The 24,044-nt window shown below is 43.9% G+C and overlaps 1 protein-coding gene across 1 annotated transcript in view; it reads left to right on the top strand.

Moving 5' to 3' along the window:
* Positions 1 to 24,044, top strand: part of LOC133002908 (succinate receptor 1-like) — a 50,815-nt gene that overhangs the window by 25,123 nt on the left and 1,648 nt on the right. The gene's annotated exons all lie outside the window — the stretch shown is intronic.

The raw sequence follows: 24,044 nt of genomic DNA, 5'->3' as shown, positions 1-24,044 counted from the left end.
TCATTTGTTCCATTTAACAGCTGTTCAATCAAAATTCAAATTTTGCTCTGTTTAATCGTCCTCTGACTTTCAGCTTGACAGCCAGTTTCCACAGATGGATGTCACTCCATTGTTGGGACAGGGATGTGATTGATTGAAGTGTTGAACAGAAGAAAAGTCCTTGTTAATGCCACTCAGAGAGGAATGGTGCAATATTGCTGCAACCTTTTCTGTTTGTGTCATGCTAGGGGAACGGAACATGTACAGATTACGTTACAGCTAAACCAGTGCAAGGTATTGACAAGTTCTGGAGCTATATAGTCAATTACCCAACAATGCTGAGAAAAGAGACTGTACATCAGACATGGATGTGAGGAATACTGGGCGAAATTATTGCAGAGGTCAGACTCTCAGAATTCCCTGATGAAATACGTTGCTGTGGGGTTCGGTCCAAATATCTGACCCTCCCTGGGGAAGAAGCACTGTACTGAAAGATAAAGCACACACAGACACACACACGCACACACACACACACACACACACACACACACACACACACACACACACACACACACACACACACACACACACACACACACACACACACACACACACACACACACACACACACACACACACACACACACACACACACACACACACACACACACACATGCAGTTTGAAGCCAACAGAGATTCATATGCATGCACATGAAACATGACGGGACTGTCTCAAATCTCGGCACATTGCCCTGAGTAAGTTACCGTCTCTGTAAATATTCATAAGGCCCATTTATAAGCTCATTGCAACTATGGCACAGAGACGTGTCAATGTGTGATGGAGGGGAAAAGATATGGGGAGATAATGAACATTAGACAGTGTTAGAGAGATACAGAACAGAGGTTGAAATGGAGAAACAGAAGGTCAGAGCGTAAAGGGAGGAAAGACAAACATTGATGAAGGTTCTCAGGGGGTTTTCAGGAGTTGTGTTCATAGGCAACGGGACTTGCTTGACGTTCCTTGCTTTCTCTTTGAATACCCTCTTCCACAAACCTCAGGATCTCAATGGAAGATGTGATTTAAGTTCCTCACGTGTCTGGTCAGCCTTTGTTTTGAAAAATGTGTCCCCCTCACTTTCTGGTTGAATTGTTTTTGAGCCACATTCCAACCAAGGTGCATGTAATTGCAATGTAGAGACCGGAATGAATACTTTCCTATGACATACACGTATCCAGCAATAAACATTGATTGGTTTGGAGACAGGCATAGTCAATTATTGTATTATTATTGTAATCTCTAACTTTCTGATTAAAGTGCACAGGAAAAAAAGTCAGCTTGACATATGAATGGAGAAAATGATTGAACCAGTTAACTCTGTGGATTCCGTTGCCACCACGATATCATTATGGAATCAGTACCAGCACAATGAACGCCCTAATCATTTAGCAGCAATCCTGTGAGCCACTTGTGCTTTTTCTCTTTTACTGATTTAATCCTGTGTCAACTTTCTGCAATTGGTCAGGAAGCCAGAAATATATCCCAAATAGTTTAAGACCAAAGCAAAAAAACTGATGCATGGTTCGTTTGATCTGGACTGAGTCCACCTCTCTTGGTAGAAAAAAACAAACTTGGCTGTGGAGATTGATAGTTGATCAGAACTGAATTAGAAGAGCTTATCCGAATACTAATCTTAATACTTGTAAAAAAAAGAAATAGAAAGAAGAAGATACAGGAAACTGTCGAGGGAGATAACGCAACATTTACCAGGATCCCTGACTCTCTGTGCCAACAGGTTTGAATTTAAAGCCCATGTTGTGATAATATGTTGAAAGAGACTCCAAGTATCCGTGACCAGTGTTCACACTTTACACTGCCTCCGAAATTTGCTTGGCAATATCAAACTGCTCCTCTAGTGTCTGTGAGACAACCCTCAAAAAAATCACCTGCAGCAGCCCTCAGGCAATATGAAACTGAAATTTTCTGTTTGATTAGCGGAACAAATGCCTCATGAAATGATATTGCCAATGGTGAATGCGAGTCCTCAACGCACACTGTGCATATTCATAAGGCGATGCTATTCATCAAATGAGGTGCTTGGTATTTAATGATTTAGTACACGTCTTCATTTATTATTTCACAGTTCAAAGTCAGAATCTCTTTCCCTGGAGGCACACACTCCTCCTCAGCTTAGAGACGGAGAGCCGATCCACCCAGAGGGCTCGCTGCAGGGAGATCCTGGTGGGCAGTAGAGATGATGTCCACTCTGTGCTCCATACTCACCGTAATCCTCTGCTTGTCTTCCGTGTGTGTTCTTGTCCAGTGGTAATAAACTTATAAAGCTACCTTCAGCTCAGCCTTCGGAAAGAAAGATATCGTTCCTGTAAGAAAACAAGCTGCTGTAGCTCGTAAAAACTGTCCTGCTGACAGTGTGGTGTGGTGCAGCTTATTTTAGGCGAGGACGATTCTCATTTTCCGTCTGTATCGATCCGAAGCAATGTACATGCTGTACGCTGTGCACGCTACTCAATACACAGATCTCCTCTCAGCTCGGAGATATCTCTTACATTGACCGGAGCAAATTTAAAAGATGGAGCGTGAAGCACGTCTTGTGGCGTGCACTCATGGGTGTGTCCTCTCACCCAGTGGGTCGATGGGAAATGTAAAGTCTGTAGCTATATATACTTCCCGTATGGGGAACATGTGCCTGTTCTTCCTGACTACTGATTAAACAACAGTAAGCAGTACCTGCGTCTCTGCCTTTCCTTGTCCTGCCACATTGGTGACCCCGTTTTTTTGAACATGTTCGAGGTGAAGGAGGATAGTGTCCCTTCCTCATCGGGGGAAGACGTTTTTTCTTCCCCGGCTCCCGTGGACCGTGTCTCCACGACGACCATGGCGCAGCAGCTTCCAGGATCGAACAGCTCCGCGGAGCACGTTAAGCTCCCGGAGTTTTGGCAGAACGACCCCGCGCCGTGGTTTCAGCACATCGAGGCTCTCTTCCATCTGCGAGGAGTAACGGCAGACGACTCCAGGTATTTTTTGGTGGTCGCGGCTTTGGACCAGCAATCCACCCGGCACGTGATGCAGCTCCTGCGAGCCCCGCCGCTGCGGGGAAAGTACACCGCCATCAAGCAGCTTCTCCTCCGGCGCTACAGCTTGTCAGCCGCGGAGAGAGCGGACAAGCTACTGTCGCTTCCCGGTTTGGGTGATGGTTCGGCAGTGGACCTGATGGACGAGATGCTGTCGTTGCTGGGCTCCGAGGATGAGGGTTTCCTGTTCCCGCACATCTTTCTGCACCAGCTCCCGCTGCAGGTGCGCGCAGCCCTCGCCAACTCTTCCTGTTTGGCGGCCGGCGACTTCCGTGGATTAGCTGAGGAGGCGGACCGGATCCTGCTGACTTCGAGGAACGTCTCCGTGCAGAGTGTGGCCGTGGAGTCCTCGCAGTCGACGTTGGAGAACGAGGTTCCGGCAGTGACGGCTGCAGTCTCCACCCGCACACAGCGCGGCCAGCTGTGTTTCTTCCATCAGCGCTTCGGCAGCAAGGCGCGCCGCTGCGTTCCTCCGTGCGCGTTCCAGGCACCGGGAAACGGAAGAGCCGGCGCTCGGTAGCAGCCGTGGGCGCTGGTGATCAAGAGGAGCTGCTGTTCGTTCATGACTCCATATCAGGTAATCAGTTCTTGGTGGACTCCGGCTCGCAGAAGAGCCTTCTCCCTCCTGCAGCTACGGACCTCTCGGCCCGTTGCAGTGGTCCGCGTCTGACAGCGGCTAACGGCTCGGCTATAGAGACGTTTGGTACCAAGTCTGTGACTGTGTGTTTCAATGGACGCAAATTTCTGTGTGATTTTGTTGTAGCCTCCATTACGGTTCCTATTATCGGAGCAGATTTTCTGTGCACTAATGGGTTGTTAGTGGATGTAACTAATCGCAGGCTCATTGATGCTGTGTCTTTTGCGTCTTTTCCGTGTCAGTCAGGGGGACCCGGGCCGTTAACACACGCTAATTTTGCGGCGTCAAAGGATGTCTTCCAGCGCTTACTGGCGGAATTTCCTTCGCTGACAACGCCCGCATTTTCTGCCGCGGTTACTAAACACGGCGTGGAACATTTCATTCCCACTGCGGGTACGCCCGTTTTCGCACGTTCGCGTCGCCTCGACACCGTGAAGTTAGCCACCGCGAAGGAGGAGTTTGCTACCATGGAGCGTTTGGGGATCGTTAGGCGGTCCAACAGCCCGTGGGCTTCACCGCTCCACATGGTGCCCAAGGCGGATGGTTCTTGGCGGCCGTGCGGCGACTTCCGCCGTTTAAATAACATTACGGCCCATGACCGTTACCCAATTCCGCATGTTCAGGATTTTTCGATTCGTCTGGCGGGCATGACAATTTTTTCTAAAATCGATTTGGTGCGAGGTTATCATCAGGTGCCTGTGCGGGCAGAGGACGTGCCCAAGACTGCTGTCATTACGCCGTTTGGGCTTTTCGAGTTCCTGCGGATGCCGTTCGGCCTTAAAGGCGCAGCGCAGACGTTTCAGCGATTGATGGACTCGGTGCTACGTGACCTCGCGTTTGTTTTCGTCTATTTGGACGACATCTTGGTGGCCAGCTCGTCGGCTGATGAACATTTGTCGCACCTTAGGCAGGTTTTCCAGCGCCTTGATGGGCATGGTCTCATTGTCAACACAGCCAAGTGCCAGTTTGGGCTGTCTGTCATAGACTTTTTGGGCCATCGCATTTCGTCGCAGGGTGCGGTTCCTTTGCCCTCGAAGGTGCATGCAGTTGCGGATTTTCCCCGTCCGGTCTCGGTCAGGTCGCTACAGGAGTTTTTGGGCATGGTAAACTTTTACAATCGTTTCTTGCCGCGTGCGGCCCAACTCCTGCAACCATTGTATGGTGCTTTGAAGCTTAAGAAAGCCAAGGACCAGGTTGATTGGACCCCTGTGAGGATCCAGGCTTTTGAGGGGGCTAAGGCTGCCCTGGCTAACGCGGCGCTTCTGGCGCACCCCGCGTCTCGGGCGCCCATCGCCCTCACGACCGATGCTTCAGATGTGGCTGTTGGTGCAGTTGTTGAACAGCGGGTTGCGGGTGCGTGGCAGCCCCTTGCATTTTTTAGCCGCGGTTTGCGAGACAGTGAGCGAAAATACAGTGTGTTTGACCGGGAACTGTTAGCGTTGTACCTGGCTACGCGTCATTTCCGTTTCCTGCTGGAAGGCCGCCCTTTCACAGCCTTTGTTGACCACAAACCATTGACGTTTGCTATGGCAAAGGTGACAGAGCCATGGTCTGCTCGCCAGCAGCGCCATCTAGCGGCGATCTCCGAATTCACAACGGACATCCAACATGTGGCGGGTAAAGCGAACCCGGTTGCAGACTGCCTGTCGCGGGTGTTGGTGTGCCCTGTGCATCTTGGGGTTGATTTTTCCGCTCTGGCTGCCGATCAACCTGGGGACCCGGGTATCGTTGCACTGAGAGCTGCGAGTACCGGTCTGAAGCTGGAGGAGGCAGTTGTGCAAAATGGTGGGCCTGCCCTCCTTTGCGACGTCTCCACGGGCCGCCCCCGCCCGGTGGTGCCGGTTGCTTGGCGCCGTCGGGTCTTTGATATGGTGCACTCTCTTTCTCATCCGGGTGTCCGGGCGTCGGTGAAGTTGGTGTCTTCGAAGTTTGTGTGGCCTGGCCTTCGCAAAGAGGTCAAGGAGTGGGCGGCCACATGTGTGGCGTGTCAGCGAGCTAAAGTTCACCAGCACACTAGGGCGCCCCTCGAGCCATTTTTGATTCCAGCCAGGCGTTTTGATCATGTGCATATCGACCTTGTGGGGCCTCTTTCCCCTTCCCAGGGTTTTACACATCTCCTTACCATGGTAGATCGGACCACTAGGTGGCCAGAGGCGGTTCCTCTGTCTTCCACGACATCTGCGGACGTGGCACGCGCTTTTCTTTCAGCTTGGGTCTCACGTTTTGGTGCACCGTCTGATATCACCTCTGACAGAGGCCCGCAGTTCATTTCGGAGCTCTGGTCGGCGCTAGCAAAGTCTTTGGGCACACAGGTTCACCGTACCACTGCCTACCACCCCCAGGCTAACGGTTTGTGTGAACGTTTTCACCGGTCGCTTAAGGCGTCATTGCGGGCTGCGCTCTCAGATGCAAACTGGTTGGATCGGTTGCCGTGGGTGATGCTCGGGTTGCGCTCGGCTCCTAAGGCTGACCTGGATGCCTCGCCTGCAGAGTTGGTGCTCGGTCAGCCGCTCCGCATCCCAGGGGAGTTTCTGCCTCACAGCTCGGCCCCCTTTCCGCGTCCTGCGTCACAGTCCGCTTGTGCACCGGTGCCCGTGCATCATTTTTCTCCTCGGTCTTTCGTGCCAACGGATCTCGCGACCGCTCGGTTTGTTTCGTGCGTCACGATGCTCACCGGTTTCCCCTCCAGCCCCCGTATGACGGCTCGTTTAGGGTGTTAGAGGCGGGTTCTAAAAGTTTCATTCTGGACATGGGCGGGCGCAGGGAGCGTGTTTCGTTAGACAGACTTAAGCCAGCTCATCTGTTGGCCGGCGAAGAGGTGCTACCGGCCCGGGTTCCCCGTCGTGGTCGCCCCCCTTCTAAGACCCCTGTGTTGTTTTCTCCAGTTGTGCCTCCTGATCCTGTGTCTGTTGTAAATGATGTCCCTTCTGCTTGTTTCACCCCTGCGTTTGCGGACGGGGATCGGCGTAGCCGTTATGGTCGCCTCGTTAAACCCCCTGAGAGGTACTGACTTTTGTCCCATTTTGTATTTTTCCCTCTGGGTGTTCGGGGGGGGGGCTGTGTGGCGTGCACTCATGGGTGTGTCCTCTCACCCAGTGGGTCGATGGGAAATGTAAAGTCTGTAGCTATATATACTTCCCGTATGGGGAACATGTGCCTGTTCTTCCTGACTACTGATTAAACAACAGTAAGCAGTACCTGCGTCTCTGCCTTTCCTTGTCCTGCCACAGTCTCCCAAAAAAACAATGTCATCAGGAGTCTTTGCTGATTTAAATCTAAATCTTTTTAGGTTTGTTAAATTGTCATATAATCGACTTTTCTTACCCAAGCTAGGCCCAAAGGATCAACCCCTCTGCTTCTGTATCAGTTTAAACTTTGTCCCTCTTAAAATTATAATAATGGTGACATCTATCTCTCCTTTAGCTAAAAATATGTCTGTCTCTAAGAGGCGCTGACCAGCTTAATGGACTAATTAACTCAAATCCCAGGAGCTCTGTAACAGCCGAGTGATATAAAAAAAAGCCCCTCGCACAACACTTTGCATTAGAGCCGATGACTTAGTATTTTTGTTGGTGGACAGGATAGTTTTCATGAGCGTCCCTTTCGATACACGGACGCCGTGCAAATCTCCGTCACACACGTGCCCCCCCGACGCAAAGATTTCTTCATATTTCACGCCCTTTTCCCCTTTCTTTCCTTTTGAGACAGTAATCCCCAGCTGCAGCACTAATAACATTAGCGGAGCATATCCAATCCCCTTAGTCCCCCCGACAGGGAGCAGCGAGCTCAGACCTACGCTGAGACAGAGACCCTCTGGGCTGGGGGGGGGGGGGGGGGGGAACTACGCTACCCATGCTGCCTCAGGAAATCCCAGCACATTACTCAGCCCGTTACTGATTAACGTAAACTGAAACAAAGAATAAATAGCGGAATAGGTGGTCAATATTATCACAGAGACACTGAAAGTCTTAATTCTGGTTTCTCGAAGGCAACAAAAGACAGGATGGATTTGAACATTTGAACAGAGCAGCTCTAAAACAAGTCTGTTCTGGATGAGTAAAACCCATGAAACAATTTTACAGCTTCTCTAAATTTCTCAGGCAAACATATGCAGAACAACTGCAGCTCTTGCTTGCAGCAGAGTTTGTTTTTTTCTTTTTAAGAAATGGCCAATGTTTTACGATCTCTGTGCAAATGGCACAGTTTAACATTGTCCTTCTTAATGAAACTGATATTGCTTCTCAGCTGGAGAGTTTCTCCAACACATTTATGAATTCTTTCAGTGTGCATGTCTTCACATGTTGAAATATAACAGGAATATATCTATGCTATTACAGCAATTTTGATTCTATATTTTGTCTTTTAAATTAGTAAATTACCTCTCAGGTGAAATCCTATAACAAATCAGGAGTTTCTTACATCTAACGTCAAACCAAGGTCAAAGCTTTATATTCATGACACATTCACAGAGCTTGACCACAACAGAAAATGAAAGCAACTTGGCCAAGTCAATAATAAAGAAAGACATAGAGCTGTCTCTCATGTGGAGAGATGGGCCAAAGTTGTCGACTCGTAAATTAACTGCCTGGAAAACTGGTACGTCAATACTGGAATTAATCACATTACAGTCTTAATATATTAGAAATGATGTTAAGTCAATAAAAGGCAGAATCAAATTCAGTACATAGGCACAAAATACAGCACAAAATACAGCACATATACACTATCTGTCTGTGGATCTCTATGGGTCGGACTAGAGCATCAGAAGAGGAGCAGTTTTTACATCTCAACAAGAGCAAGAGCATCTGCTACATGGTGTCAGCAAGTAATGGAATGACACCGAGAGAGATCCAGACTGCAACCTCAGAGGACGCTGGCAGCTTTCATCATATTAACTCTGCAGGCATCACTATTACAGAAAAGGGTTGAATTGGATGACCATGACACAGCTCTAAAAGGGGCCATTTGAAAGAGAGAGACAGAGTGAAGGAGCTGGTGTGTGGAGGTGAAGCCGCGATGTGCACATCATCGGCTATAGTCCTTTGTGACGGCTCGTATATGCCTATTGAAATTGCAAGACACAAAACATTTCCATTTTGCTGTAGCTGATGATATACACATCAGCTGTAGAAACAAATGGACGGAAAGTCTCCAGTTTCTCCCTCGATCCAAGAATGAAGCTAAAATATCCCAGATACAAAAACCATAGTTTAGCACATTTGGAAACAATGTCTTTGCAGTAGCGATCTTTCCAGATGTCTCACTGATACAGGCACCTGATAAAACATGAGTCAGTCTTAGCTGTCAATCATGATATTTACCCCCATTTTACTAGCAGCAAATAACGATAAGACATCGGACAAATGGAACTTGGACATACATTAGTCTTTGAGATAAAACTATTTTACATGTCCTTTTTAGTTTGGACCATGTCCCATCCACTAACATGGGGGAGGATTTATAACAATATGCTTGGGCTTCACTTTTGGGGAGATGTCCTGTCGTCCATCCTGACAAACAGTCCACAGCAAAGTCAGTTTTATATGTTGTAAGAATAATGAAGCTGAAGTGAAATCCTTGACCCCCTTGTGTTTGTGGATGAGGCTGGTTTCAGTCTGGCCAAATGCAGGAGACGAGGCCAAAACGTTTTGCGCCACTGAGCCATGCTGGATTTGCAAGGGGAAAACTGCAGGGGCCATATCTGTGCTGCAGTATCTGAGGATGGTGTGAGTATACACAGATTCCAAAATTGGCCTCCACATCATCCAGAGACTCTTGACGTTCTTGGAACGCTCTGCAGAGATCCTATTCCTGAGAATGAGAGAGGCTCAGTGGGGCGTGTCGTGCCAAATTTTGTAATTGTCTGGGATAATGTGAGCTTCCACCATGCAAATGTCATCAAGGAATGGGTTGCTGTCCATAGAGGGATGCTGACGAGGTTCCTTCCACCATGTGCTCCGCTCCTGAATTCAATCCAGGCTGATTTTTCCACAAGGAGAAGGAAGGTGCGGTCGGTTGAATGTGTCTGCTCTCTGCACTTGATGCTGCTTGTGATGACATGACAGCAGAACATTGCAGTGGATGCTGCATGCAAGATGAGGTTCCCCCTGTTGTTTTGAAAAGGGAAACATCAGAAGTGATGTTGATGAAAATCTGAGGCCGGACAGACCAGCAGGAGCTTTCACTGAGCTACTGTCTTCAGAGTTCAAGTGTGAAACGGGGAGTGAAGGTGCGGGGGGGGACATGCAGCAGGGTCGAACCAGCTCCTGCTGCAGGAGTAAAACTCAAGCCCCTGAACAAACAGCAGCACAATATTTAACACGTTTTGTGTGGATTGTTTTTTTGTATTCCTTTTTTTGTTCACTGGGGTGTGAAACAGCTACTTTACATAAATAGCGTTAAAAAAAATGAAAATGCTCATAGCATGAGCACAATGAGGATTGTAAAAAAATCCTGCTCTGCTGAAATCTGCATCTTAGTATTCAGTTGGATACACAAACATAATATTCTGGTACAGTAGCAGCATGAATGACAATTTAGAATACGCCTATGAATGTGGATATAAGGAACAATTCCAGGGTCCAGTAGCATCGTGAATAACATCTTAATGTTTGATCTGCATTGGTTACACAATATATGCCGAAATATCTTTTCATATTGAAGGAATCGGCTTTGATGACGTAGCTTTTATATAACTTTATTTTGAAGTATGTATTGGATGTGCTGTGTGAGTTAAGACTTTCTGCAGGTGAGCTATGGAGCTTCGGGGAGTTATGTGCTCTGGGCTGTTCCATATAACCTGTTATGATGAATTCACCTGAGGATTTTGAGAATTTTTCTTGAAACCATGATGTGATGTTTCAGACTGGAATTTACAACAGGATTCTGTTGTGTTCAGAATTGGCTGCAATGGCCCCTGAATTATTCATTTACACTCAGAGCAGACTGGCATTTGTTGTTTGCTTATGCAAAAGCAATTTATTTCAATTTGTATGTTCTTGTACATATGAACTGTATGTTTTTATGCATGTACTGCATTGTGTCTCTACTTATGTGTGGCTATGCACGTGTTTCATGTTTTTGAAATGTAGGAGAGAGAAAAACGATAGATAGATAGATAGATAGATAGATAGATAGATAGATAGATAGATAGATAGATAGATAGATAGATAGATAGATAGATAGATAGATAGATAGATAGATAGATAGATAGATAGATAGATAGATAGATAGATAGATAGATAGATAGATAGATAGATAGATAGATAGATAGATAGATTGATGGAAAGAAAGAAAGAAAGATAGATAGATAGATAGATAGATAGATAGATAGATAGATAGATAGATAGATAGATAGATAGATAGATAGATAGATAGATAGATAGATAGATAGATAGATAGATAGATAGATAGATAGATAGATAGATAGATAGATAGATAGATAGATAGATAGATAGATAGATAGATAGATAGATAGATAGATAGCTGGATAGATAGATAGATAGATAGATAGATAGATAGATAGATAGATAGATAGATAGATAGATAGATAGATAGATAGATAGATAGATAGATAGATAGATAGATAGATAGATAGATAGATAGATAGATAGATAGATAGATAGATAGATAGATAGATAGATAGATAGATAGATAGATAGATAGATAGATAGATAGATAGATAGATAGATAGATAGATAGATAGATAGATAGATAGATAGATAGATAGATAGATGCATAGATACATAGATAGATAGATAGATAGATACATAGATATATTTTAAGGGTATGCTGCAGTTGGTCCATTATTGACACACTGCAAACAAACCTTGTTTCCAAACACAGCCTTGTAAGGCAGAACAACACGGAGCCAACCAGAAAAGGACTTGTCTCCCTCCATCCCTCCCAGCCGCCGTTCACCAGCCCGCCAACCACCCGTCTCCCTGACTCCGGCTCCCTCCTTCAACCAGGACCCATTGCTCACAGTGAGTCACTGGCTTGAAAACAGGCTGCCGTCTGCCCTAGCATCAGCTCATAAGTAATCACTCCACTATGCATAGTCAATATTGTGTTGTGGTTTTTTTTCTTCTATTTATTTTTCTGAGGGAGACACAGAAAATGATGTCGACATATGAGGGAAAGGGAGAAAGCTACAAAGGAATGAAAGGGAAAGGGGAAAAGCCGGCAGTTGTGTGTCAAGCCTCCGAATGAGCTGTAAACTAATGAGTGCAGATGAAAGCTGACTGTCTGAGCTAACTCAATTCTTTGCTCTGCTAGTCACAGTTCTTAGCTTAATGATGTTTGCTCCAGACGACCGATGCCACAGCCGACGCTGGATTGCCTCTTTGTGGTCGTGTGCTTTCCTGTGTAGAAATTGAAGTGAACTCGGCTCCCGGCATTATGTCAGCCGCCCTGTAGCAGCACACACATCCGTTCGAGACGTGTTTACAGTGTCTAAACCATCGGCATGCCTCTCGACCCCTGCTCGTATAAACACAGAAGGTGGCTGACCATGTGCGCACTTGTGTGTTTACACGGAACAGATAAAGAAATATGGCCAAAGCAGAAGGTGGTTAAATACAGCACAGGAATAAAAACAGCACCAGAGCGAGGATGTTCCAGGGAGGTCTCGGAGTCTGAGATTTCGAGGGCCAAGGTGAGGACTCTCGCTCAGAAAACGCTGTTAAGCTGTTTGAGGAGTCGAGCAGGCCAATGAGAACGCTTAAGAGCTGGAGCTCTGCCAAAGAAGTGCTGAGAAAAATGGAGGAAAGAGAGAAAATGGGGGGCATTAGAATGAAAGAAAAGAATGGTATCCATAGAGAGAAATCCAGAGAGGAGAGTTTTAAATTCACAGAAAGATCAAACCTCTAACTTCATGAAATATACGAAACTGGATGGAAAATCCTTCTTGCTCTACTGCACCATTACGACCAATCCTCATCTTCACTGCACAGCATTCATCCTCTTTGTCAGACGCTACCCATCACCATCCCATCTGTGTCACACATCCCCGGCCTTCACTGGGGTTCTCTGAACGATTTTGAACATAAGGATCCGAAAAGAATAATTTTGCAGTTACTCAAACATTTAGTTTCTCTCAAAAAAAGATCAATTCATAGCAACTAAGTTAAGATTTTAAAAAGCCTGAGGTTATGTTACCAATGTATGTATATATATATATATTATATATATATATTTATAGAGAAAGAGAGAGAAGTTAATGCGGGAGACAGAAAGGAGATGTAGAATAATCTCTGTTAAAGAAGGAGGTTTGAAGTAATTATGAAGTAGACAACAACACAGACATCCGGCTCTACAACCAGCACCTGTTTGAGGTTGTTCTTGTTCAGGCTAATGTTGCGTACTAACAAGCTCATAGTGAGCACTGAACTGAGACTGATGGGAATGTCTTTAGTTTTGCAGCAAATTCATATTTTTTCCTGATGATGGAGCTAAAACAGAAAGTCGAAGAATAAGTTGTTACAACTAATCCTGAGAGAGACTTTACAACAGTGGAGATATTTCAGTTTGGACCAAGGATAAAGATCAGAGTCCTGCCGATTGTCAGTCTCACTTGTCAGTCATGATGTTTAACCTCATTTTTATATAATCAAATATATGATTAACGTAGACAACACACACAAAACATGAGAACTTTTTTTTGTTTTGTCCATGTCTCTTCCATTAACATGGAGGTGGAATCTTTGACCTACATTGCAGCCAGCCAGGATGTTCCAAACACTTTGGCTTCTCTTTCGGGAGCTGTAATGAAGTCCTCTTAAAAACAATCTGTGGTCCGTGGGCCGTCATCGCAATGGCTTACAGCTATATCCCCAAATGTATCTAAAAAAGTGAAAATATGATCATTTAAAGTCGTGGTATTAAGTCAGGGAGGCTTTTATGACAGGAAGGCGGCACTTTGAATCACAAAGGAAACGAGAAAGTGCTACACGAGTAGATAGTTGTGACTCTATGAGGCTTCATTTTAGATTTATCTCCATCTGAGCAAAAATCCAATTTAGTTCCCCCCATCCCTCTGACCGCATCCCCATGCCGGCTCCCTCTTCACAGCTCAACGTAACTCAAGGACAGTGAGTCAGCCAGGCAATATGAGCCTAATCTAATCCGCGGTGCTGAAATCTGAGCCGCCGTGAGACAAGCAGAGAGGTGTGATGTCACAGGGCGAGACCTCCGCCCCGTCTACCTGCTGAGAGGCGACGAGAGAGGCAGCAGGAGTGGAAACAGAAGATATGGAGACACTCGTTGTGACACTGACTTTTTTTCCCTCTCGTCTGCTGCTGTGTGCAGCCGAGCACGAAGTGGAGACATTAGTATCGTGACACTCATATCGGCCACAGGGCGAAAAGTGAGGTGAGCGCAACTATCTGCTGAGGGAACACAGAGACGGTGAAGATGGAGGGATCAGTTTCTTCATTAGGGTGTGAATCGTGGATCAGGTCTTTGGAGGACAATGTCCCCCACATACAAAAACATAAGCTGCTTTCAGACATGCACTGGACTCCGGATCTATCTATCTATCTATCTATCTATCTATCTATCTATCTATCTATCTATCTATCTATCTATCTATCTATCTATCTATCTATCTATCTATCTATCTATCTATCTATCTGTCTGTCTGTCTGTCTGTCTGTCTGTCTGTCTGTCTGTCTGTCTGTCTGTCTGTCTGTCTGTCTGTCTGTCTGTCTGTCTGTCTGTCTGTCTGTCTGTCTGTCTGTCTGTCTGTCTGTCTGTCTGTCTGTCTGTCTGTCTGTCTGTCTGTCTGTCTGTCTGTCTGTCTGTCTGTCTGTCTGTCTGTCTGTCTGTCTGTCTGTCTGTCTGTCTGTCTGTCTGTCTGTCTGTCTGTCTGTCTGTCTGTCTGTCTGTCTGTCTGTCTGTCTGTCTGTCTGTCTGTCTGTCTGTCTGTCTGTCTGTCTGTCTGTCTGTCTGTCTGTCTGTCTGTCTGTCTGTCTGTCTGTCTGTCTGTCTGTCTGTCTGTCTGTCTGTCTGTCTGTCTGTCTGTCTGTCTGTCTGTCTGTCTGTCTGTCTGTCTGTCTGTCTGTCTGTCTGTCTGTCTGTCTGTCTGTCTGTCTGTCTGTCTGTCTGTCTGTCTGTCTGTCTGTCTGTCTGTCTGTCTGTCTGTCTGTCTGTCTGTCTGTCTGTCTGTCTGTCTGTCTGTCTGTCTGTCTGTCTGTCTGTCTAACTATCTATCTATCTAACTATCTATCTATCTATCTATCTATCTATCTATCTATCTATCTATCTATCTATCTATCTATCTATCTATCTATCTATCTATCTATCTATCTATCTATCTATCTATCTATCTATCTATCTATCTATCTATCTATCTATCTGGACATTTTTCGGAGGGGCTGCATGTGTCAAAGCATAAAGAGAGCATCCAGACTTCATGCAAACTTTCTCTTACTTGTCCCCTGGTAAAAATTTAGCAGACGGTCCGGGGGGGTCGATGTCCTCCAGCGAGTGGGGTGATGATGGCGATTCTAACACACAACAGAAGCAAACAGGAAAAAAAAACGTAATCAAATTAAATGTCTCGAATGTCTTGAAAAGTTGGAGCAATACACGTATAAACACACCTACGAGATTTCAAGGGAGCTTTCGGTGATAAGGGCCAAACCAGAGTTAATGTGCTTAAAACAAAATATGTGATCTCTTTGCCTCCATTCCCCGGAAGACTTCGGATATATCTGTAAATTTTACAGTTTTTTCCATAAGAGGGAATAAACAAGGGTGAAGTGCAAACATTTCAAATCTAAGTGTTGCAGCGACTCCGGTCTTGTGAGCACCTCCAAACATGGTTTCTCTCTATTTCCTCTCTTTATTTTCTTAAAGCCAAACTGAGACTCAGACAAATTCCTGCGGGTCTGTTATTTAGGAGAAACTGTTTGACCACTTCAACAATGGCTGGCAGGGCGAGTCCTGCCATTCGGTGCCAACACATACAAGCCAGGAAGTCAAAAGACCCCACAGAGGATATTCACCACCGTTTCTCCACCGCCGGGACCTCATATAGAGAAAGGGCCTGCATTTAGAATCCAAGCAGTTAGCGGTTGGTAATAGTTCATAATCTTTCTATTCATCTGGCCCAATTCACAGTGAAATAAATCCAGATTATGTCAGCGCTCGGTGCGTCGCTTTCCTCCAAGCGTCCATCACAAGCTCTCTGTTCTCCAGCTTGGAGACGGATTTCAGAGACGTCCTTCCCCGCCGCTACGAGACTCCCCCGACACCGCGTGACACCAATTAGCAGGCTGTGGTTATGACAAGCCATTGGTCCAAACACTGAAACCGACTAAATAAAAACTCTCTCGCTGTGTTTCTTTGTGTATGATAATGCGACGAGAAGCGAGGGAGCAAACAAGTGGAGAGGACGCCGAGGGAGATGTGGGGAAGATTCCCCTGACATGAAGGGAAATGGGTTGAAGCTGAACTGGAGTGAGGAAAGGCTGATGTCAGTGGTGCAAAGGGAAGTTCTCTGTCGTCAGCCCACACTCGGCTGTCGGCTGACAAAGCTGCCAACTCAGATCTCACAGAAGAGTGACAAGCGCACAGGTATCTAAGATATGTTGGGTCTCCTCTCCCTCGCTCGCTGATCAGAGAGTATCCAGCATCCTAAAATCCATACAGAGGCTTAACAGACGCCAACTGTCTCTACTTACAATGTTAAACCATTACAATGTGTTTGACATAATATAACACGTACGACTCCCAGGTTCCCCCCCGAAGCAGCAGCAGCAGCAGCATGATGTCATCGAGTCGAGACACAGAACAGGAGGGTCATTATTTTCTGTGCGGTGCCGTAATGTTCACATCTGTAAAACCTGGTGATGCCAGAAGTTAAACAAGAGAAGTCTTTGAATAGCCCCCGGGGTGTGCGTGTGTGTGTGTAAACTGCAAGTACACAAGTGTGTGTGTGTGTGTGTGTGTGTGTGTGTTGAGTGCCTGTTCATGTACTTGGAAAAAAATGTCTCGACAGAAAACCTACAAATGCCACCTGCCGACATGAATGATTGCGATTCACGTGAACTCAGCCTGACAAGGGACGCGACGGGCAAATCACACACAGATGCTGCTGTTCGGAGTGCCCCTCCCCCCCCCCCCCCTCCCCCCACCTGTGTCACAGCAGCTGCCAGTTTAACGCAGGAAACAAGTTTCATCGCTTGAGAGGCAAAAATCTACAAAGGCTCACTCAACTACCGTTTAGGAAAATTAAAAGCAAACATCTGCTTATTGCGTCTCCGACAGTTTGCGATATTAAAACGCACGCATTTGCGAGCACCATGTTCAAAATCTGCTGTGGGCCAAAAACACAGCATTAGAGCAGAGATTGTTTTGTTGGAGCGTCGTGATGGAAACTATGTGGATCCAGCCACAGCTTGACTGACTGTGAGAGAGCTGAAGACTGAAGTGAAACGATGGCCAGGTGAGATATACGCCCCGGTAGAGGCCGCAGGAAGCCCGAGCTCGGCAACGTGTCCGGTGACTAGAGTAGCGATTAGCTGACGGTTAGCTGACCTGACATTGTTTTTGAATTTATACGTCCCAGAAGACAGAAGAGGCAATCAGATCAGTAACGCTGAGAAAGCCTGACGCGGTATACACCACCCGCATGTGTAAAACAAGCCTCCGGAGCGGCCGTGACTAAAAATTGAAATAGAAGCCCTGCAGGAGAACAGAATACGACATAAATAAATCCGAAAGAAACGTGTTTAATCAGAGGAGGGGAGGTGCAGGTCCCAGACCTCCTACAAGAGATCACATCGTAGAACATGGTGCTCCTGACATTTTCTATCCAAACGACCCCTGACACGACTCAGTGTCGACACCTTGTCAGCTTTTTTTTTGAAAGCTGCAATAGAATTGATCCGTCACTGCCTATGTGCTGGTATTTATGTTCAGTGCGATCAAACGCTTCAAATAAAAGGTACTGTCAGTCAATAGACCATAATAAATTATAAATTAATCAATTGTACTCTAAATAAAAGTAAATACATTGTTGCTACATAAACATATTCATGCTAAAAATGAAAAATCTAATCAAATATACTTTCGTGGGCCAAATCAGCAGAACAGTAAATTGAACAACAAACAAAAACACAAGGACATATCATGTAAGACCTAGAATAATAATGCAGAATAAAAGGGAGTTGAATAATGCACCTGCCCTAAAAACACTTCAAATGATAAAACACTTAAAAGGATATATCATTGCTGGGGCTTAATGACATGGCCAAAAATCTCAGGAAAACATAAAGCTGTATCCGTGACGACCCGTTTGCACTGAACTCTGTCATGTTTCACTCACTGTCATTGTTCATGTTCATTGTTCACAGACTCCAGCTTCACTTCCTCCCACAGTTCAGTCACCTGCAGCTCATCACCATCACTCACTCAGTCCATATAGACCTGCTCACACACACTTCCTGTGTGCTCCATGTTGTGCTGTGTTGAATTGTGTTGCTGCCTTATTCTGCTCTGTTCTTGTTTTCTGATTTTGTGATTTTCTTGCCTGTAACCTTTGCTTCTCTACCTGCATTAAAACTCACACTGTTGATTAAAATGAATAAGTGAAGGTTGAGGTTTTAAACTCTTCTTTAGGAGCAGAGACTGACAAAACGTAAAAACATTTGACTAATCTGATGGTTATGTGTTACTGTAAACCTCTCTCACTACAATGCAAAAGCAAAAAGAATGAATGTCCTATTGTGTGTTTTTTATATTTTATTTAAATTTAATCAGGATCATGCAAACAAGAATCTGTGTTTTCAGAGTTTGTTTATTTTCTCCTACACGTGACAAAGTGAACAGAGCTGCAGTTTCCACATGCAATGCGATAGAAAGGAAGGAGGGAAAACACAATGAAGTGATTAATGTAGAAGATTTTAGAATTCTTAATTCACTTTCATAATGACGGGACTTACTAATAATCTGAACTGCTGTAACTTACATTACATCTGTATCAGGGTTTGAGGGGAAAAAGAGAAATATCCTAAAAGTGTCACTTTAGCTTGGGAATTACTTCCTTCATTAGGGTTGAGTTTTATTTCCTCTCTGCTGCAGTCGGTGGGGAATCGGAAGGGAGATTTAATTTGACAGTATCCCTGACACAGATAAAACAGCACGAGCCTAACTGCTTCTCTCACTGAAGTAACACTGTAAATTGGCCGCCCAAAAAAAGGCTGGAGCTTTATATTTTCACAGTTAATGATCATGTTTCACAGAGAAGGACTCTACACATGAAATCGGAGTACGAGGACTCTTAAGGACATTTCTATTGTTTAATATTGTCATAACCACAGCCCAGCGTTTGAGTTAAGAAAGAAAGCGGATGCAACTCTCGGCCCCGCCCTCGTCTGACCAGATAAATTATTGAGGCATCCATATGAGACGATGCTGGTATTTGATGATCGGAGGGGAAAAAAAGGAGACGAGGGCTTAATAATAAATCGGAGATATGGTTGAAATAATGATGATGATGATGATGATGATGAAGGAAGGCCCCGGGGGAGACTCTGAGGAGAGAGGTCATGTAGAGAGCGTTAGAGAAAGCAGCGGCCAGATGACTCAATGGTGCACTTATTCAACTTTTATATAGAAACTCACACACGAGTTAAAAGATGCTGCGTCTCCCTCAAATGTCTGAATTTCACTGCCTCTTTCTCATGTGATACAAACTGAAAATCCCAAAAGTCCTTGTGCTACATCAGGTCCAATAAGAGACTGTCAGATGTGAATCATGTTGATAACTCGTGCAGAGCTGTAGTGATGAAGCCTTAAGTGTGTCACCTTGCAGAAGTGGGACAGTGTGAGCTACAGGGGCTGATGGGAAAATTCACTTTGGCCCTGATGAAACACACACATATGCAGAATAGATATTGTTTCTTTTTGATCAGTCGTGTGTTTGCCTTAAAATTTGTTTCTGGTCCCTGTGACATTCAAAGGCCGTTTAAGGGTCCAGACTTAATGTTGGACATAAATGTTAAGGTCATACATTTAGCTGTGATCTTCATGCTGAGGTTGAGAGGATCATTCTGTTGTAGGATAGTCGAGTGGGAGGAATGAGCATGAGTCCAACGAGCAGATTCAGTGGCTCAGGAGCCTTAAGTATGTCACAGCGCCTTCGTTAGGTCGGAGGTTTGATACCTGGCCTCTGCATGTCTGACACCAAAACCCAATCTGACTCAGAAGGGCTCTGTGTGACCTGCAGTGTAAGATGTGGTCGGTGAGACTAGAAAAGCAATATGTAAATGCAGTCCATTTACCGCTTCATGCAGATATGTGCACACGCCATCGTCAAGTTATGAATGCACAGTGACGTTTGCACAGATCCACCCTCACCAGTCCATCACATGTTTTATCATCCACATCCTGTCCTGAGTCCATTTTTATCTCCTTTTCAATTGTTTTCTACTTTGTCACTGCCTTATTCTAACAATGAAATTTCCCAACATCATAATCGACTTTTGGAGTATTAGACATCTATAAATGCATTAGGCCAATGATGCCCTCTACTGGATTAACTCTGTACCACATTATGTCTGCTATATGTCCTGACCTAATGTTACACTGTTACTGGTTTATATAATTATGCAATTGATACTTTATACACAATTTGCTTCAGCTGGAAAACCACTTTTTTATTTTAAAATGGGTTTAGCTCATTTCATAGTTTATGGTTAATAATTGAAATGCCTCCATTCACACACACACACACACACACACACACACACACACACACACACACACACACACACACACACACACACACACTGCTGTGTTTTATACCCACAGTTTGCTCACGACTGTATCTGTTGCGGTGGTAACTGCAGATTTTAGGCCACAAGAGGTAAATAAATAAACACTGAGAGTTGCTTCTTTTTTCATGCTTCTCTTTCCAAACTTTTTGTTTTGTATTTTAAATTACTGTAAATGACTGACATTCTTCACAATTTCTCGACCCCACATATGTTTGTACACAAATGAATCCACCTAATGAAGTGATTTGCCTGAAACAGAGATGTGAAGAACCAGGCTGTGTTAGATGGGTCCTCACACAAATTGTTTCACATGATCATCAATACATTCTTGGCAGATCTAAGGAGGATGAGGAGAAAAAAACTATATTTGATGACTGGGATATGAACGACTTGAATCTTGAGTGTTTTTGCATCTTCAACCACAATGATAACTAAACACTCATCACTGAAAGTGTCTCTTGATCATTTTCAATACTAAAAATATGATGATAAAATGACACTCTGTTTGCTGGAGTCTGCCACTAGAGGGCACTCTCATTATATATAATGTCAAATTAAACACTTTCATAGTACAATGTTAAAAGTTCTAAAGATCTTATCAGATATAGCATTACATCATTTGTTATGATCATCTCAGTCATCACCCTCTCTTCCTGTCTGGAGTAGACAATGAGATTTAAAGATAAAGTACATTGCGAGTGATGAGCATCAGATATATCAGCCACGAATGTAAATATTAAAGAGGAAATATAAAGTTTTGCTTCAATGATTTAATTTATAAGACACAATGTTATGTTATACACTTGTGTCCTTAAGATACGTTTTTCCAGCACCTCTTAGAATTGTTATCCTGCCTGTCCTAGCACCAGGAACCCTGCTGCACGACTCCATCGAAGATGTGGCCAAGAGCGCTCTGCCTGACGGTCTGAGAATTTCCTCTTGTTGACATTGGACGGACATTTGTCTTGTGTAAAGTGTGGCAAGGCCATTTCATGTTAATTCAGAGATGATCACACATCCTTTATAATTTAAACAAACAGAGGATACTATAACGTAAGCTAACCCGAGTCGTTATTTAAATAAAAGAAATTCATTGCTCCACTTTTGCCCACCCCACCCACACACACTAAAACAAAGCACAACACTACTAAAGCCCAGGAATGCTGAAAGATTACTCTTGATCCCGCAGTAATGTAAACAAACAAACCCCTGTCAGTCCAGGCCGGGTTTCTTCAGGACATACACGGTCTGTTATATCTACTCTCTCTGCAGGGCGAGATAAAAAAGAGAAGAGGAAGAAGAAGAAGAAGAAACACAGACTCTGTCTCACATGTCTCTCAGCAGCAGGTCATGTGCTTTCTAAGGGTTGGCCAACGTTGTAAGCTTTGTTGCCAAAATATACTGTAGGCGCCCTAATAGAATCAACAACATCCCGATCCCGAGTGTGTTGTGCCACCGCAGGACCGGCGTCTGACACAACGGACTGATCTTTTAAAAGTCAACGCTGTGGTATTGTCCAGTTATCTGCTTTTTTTCCAAAGCAAAATGGATTACAGTCATATTGACATTACTTTCACGAGGATCACGTTTATCAAGTTAAAAACAGGAACACCTAAATGCTTCTCTTTACAGAGAGAGTTCAGCTCAATGTTTAACTCAGAAGGCTTCAAATGTTTTATAGGTAATAATTTTCATTGTATATATTCTGACTGTGTGTATTTTTTATTTTCTATTTGTATTTTGCACGTTTACCTGTTAATGACTTTTTCTCCCCGTAGAGGAAGTAGTTAAGGGTTATCTTAACTAATCTTAAATTAAAGAGGCCTATTACTTGTCGACACATTACCAGGTAAATCTAATATATTAGGCTTATAAACCAGTTTAGGTCTGTAACTGGCGCAATAACTCATGAAGAAAAAGTTGTGCTTGCACCGACTCGCTACTCATGTTTCGCTGCCTCTCAATACTCAAATGACTAATTTCCATTTATTCTCTTCACAGGTAAATTATTTATTATCTCTGTAATTTGCACATCAACAAACATAAGCCCTAACATACTTAACATTAACTACATTCAAAGATTTGTATCTTGATTCTAGAATGAGGTGTTTCTCTGTGGAGATACATATTGTTATATATTGTTTAAATAATTTTATCTGCCACATCCAAACCTTCCTGGATATAAAGTGACTTACTACATTTGAGTGATATCACGGAACCTTTGAATGCTTATAAATAAATAATCAGTTCGGTCTGTTGATTTAAGTAAAGCAGCTGTTGTCGATCACGTCATACCTAATATGTCACACTGTAGCCATGAACCTAATTTGGATCCTTTCTAATAGATCTCAGAAAAAAAAATTGAATACGGAAAAAATGCTCCCAAAACCTCTGAGTCGTTCACAATATACAGAATTTCTTTTTCACAACCAAAGTAACTTTATTGGCCAAACAGATCTTTAATAACTGATTGGCACTCTATACTTTAGATAGTTTTACTTTATATTATATATTTGTGCCCTTGTTCTATGAAAGCCATTTGACATGAATGACTTGTTGATTTTTCAAAGTGAATTCCTCTTTTTATTTAGATTGCGATAGAAGCAGCAGTACAGGGTTCAATCTTGACTTAAGTTCGGTTAAAGCACATTGAGCTTTTGCTTTGAGAGATTCAGAACACTACTATGTAATGAATTATTTCCTGCTTTGAAAATGTTAGTTGGATAAACCATAAAAAATATACGAACAGTAGTAAAAGTTCTATTAAAATTAGTATGTCAATATGGTATATGGTTGAAATTTGTTCACTAAAGAGCAACTGGTATTTAATGCACTAGTTAAATATTATTTATTAACTCACCGCAACTGATTAGGGTCTAGGTGCCTCAGAAGTTTTTTGTACTTTTTCTGTCATTTGTACAAGTTAATTAGGATTTTCCAGAAAATGTCTTAAAAACTACTTGTAAGAAACGGGACCTGTAATATAAAACAATGATTTGTATTCTGCTTGTACGTTTTGCATGTAAATCTCGGCCAAGACTAATAAATAAACAAACAAAACATGTAACAACAACTGTAAAAATAATGTAGTGGGGTAAAGGGTAAAATGTTTCAGACCTGATCAACACAAAGTGATTTCAGTGACTTCTAACTCAGAGAAGAGGTTTAATAAATGCTAAAAAAATACATGCAGTACAAGAACCTCATTTATATTCGACATGTGAATACAAAGAAACAAATGGAAGAGGAAATGTAGGTTGCAGATAAGATCTTAGATAAATAAGTCAATGATGTGAATGAAGATAATCAATGTGAAACCAACACAGGATAAATGTGTTCGACCAAAATAAAAAAAGGGAAGTTTCAAAAGAATGCAAAAATTACGCGGAAAAAACTTTATTACTGAACCCTCAAATTCACAGAAGTAGTCAGTCTTAAAGTAAATAGGGACTGCGTTGGTCTCAGGACGGAGGAAAGATATTGAAAGAAAAAATTCAGCTTCTCTGGGGGTTTTTTAAATAGTTTTGTTTGTTTTTGCCTGAGGTTAACAATTT

Source organism: Limanda limanda, chromosome 6, assembly GCF_963576545.1.
Source record: "Limanda limanda chromosome 6, fLimLim1.1, whole genome shotgun sequence".
Classification (NCBI taxonomy): domain Eukaryota; kingdom Metazoa; phylum Chordata; class Actinopteri; order Pleuronectiformes; family Pleuronectidae; genus Limanda; species Limanda limanda.
This window is presented reverse-complemented; position numbering and strand designations above follow the sequence as displayed.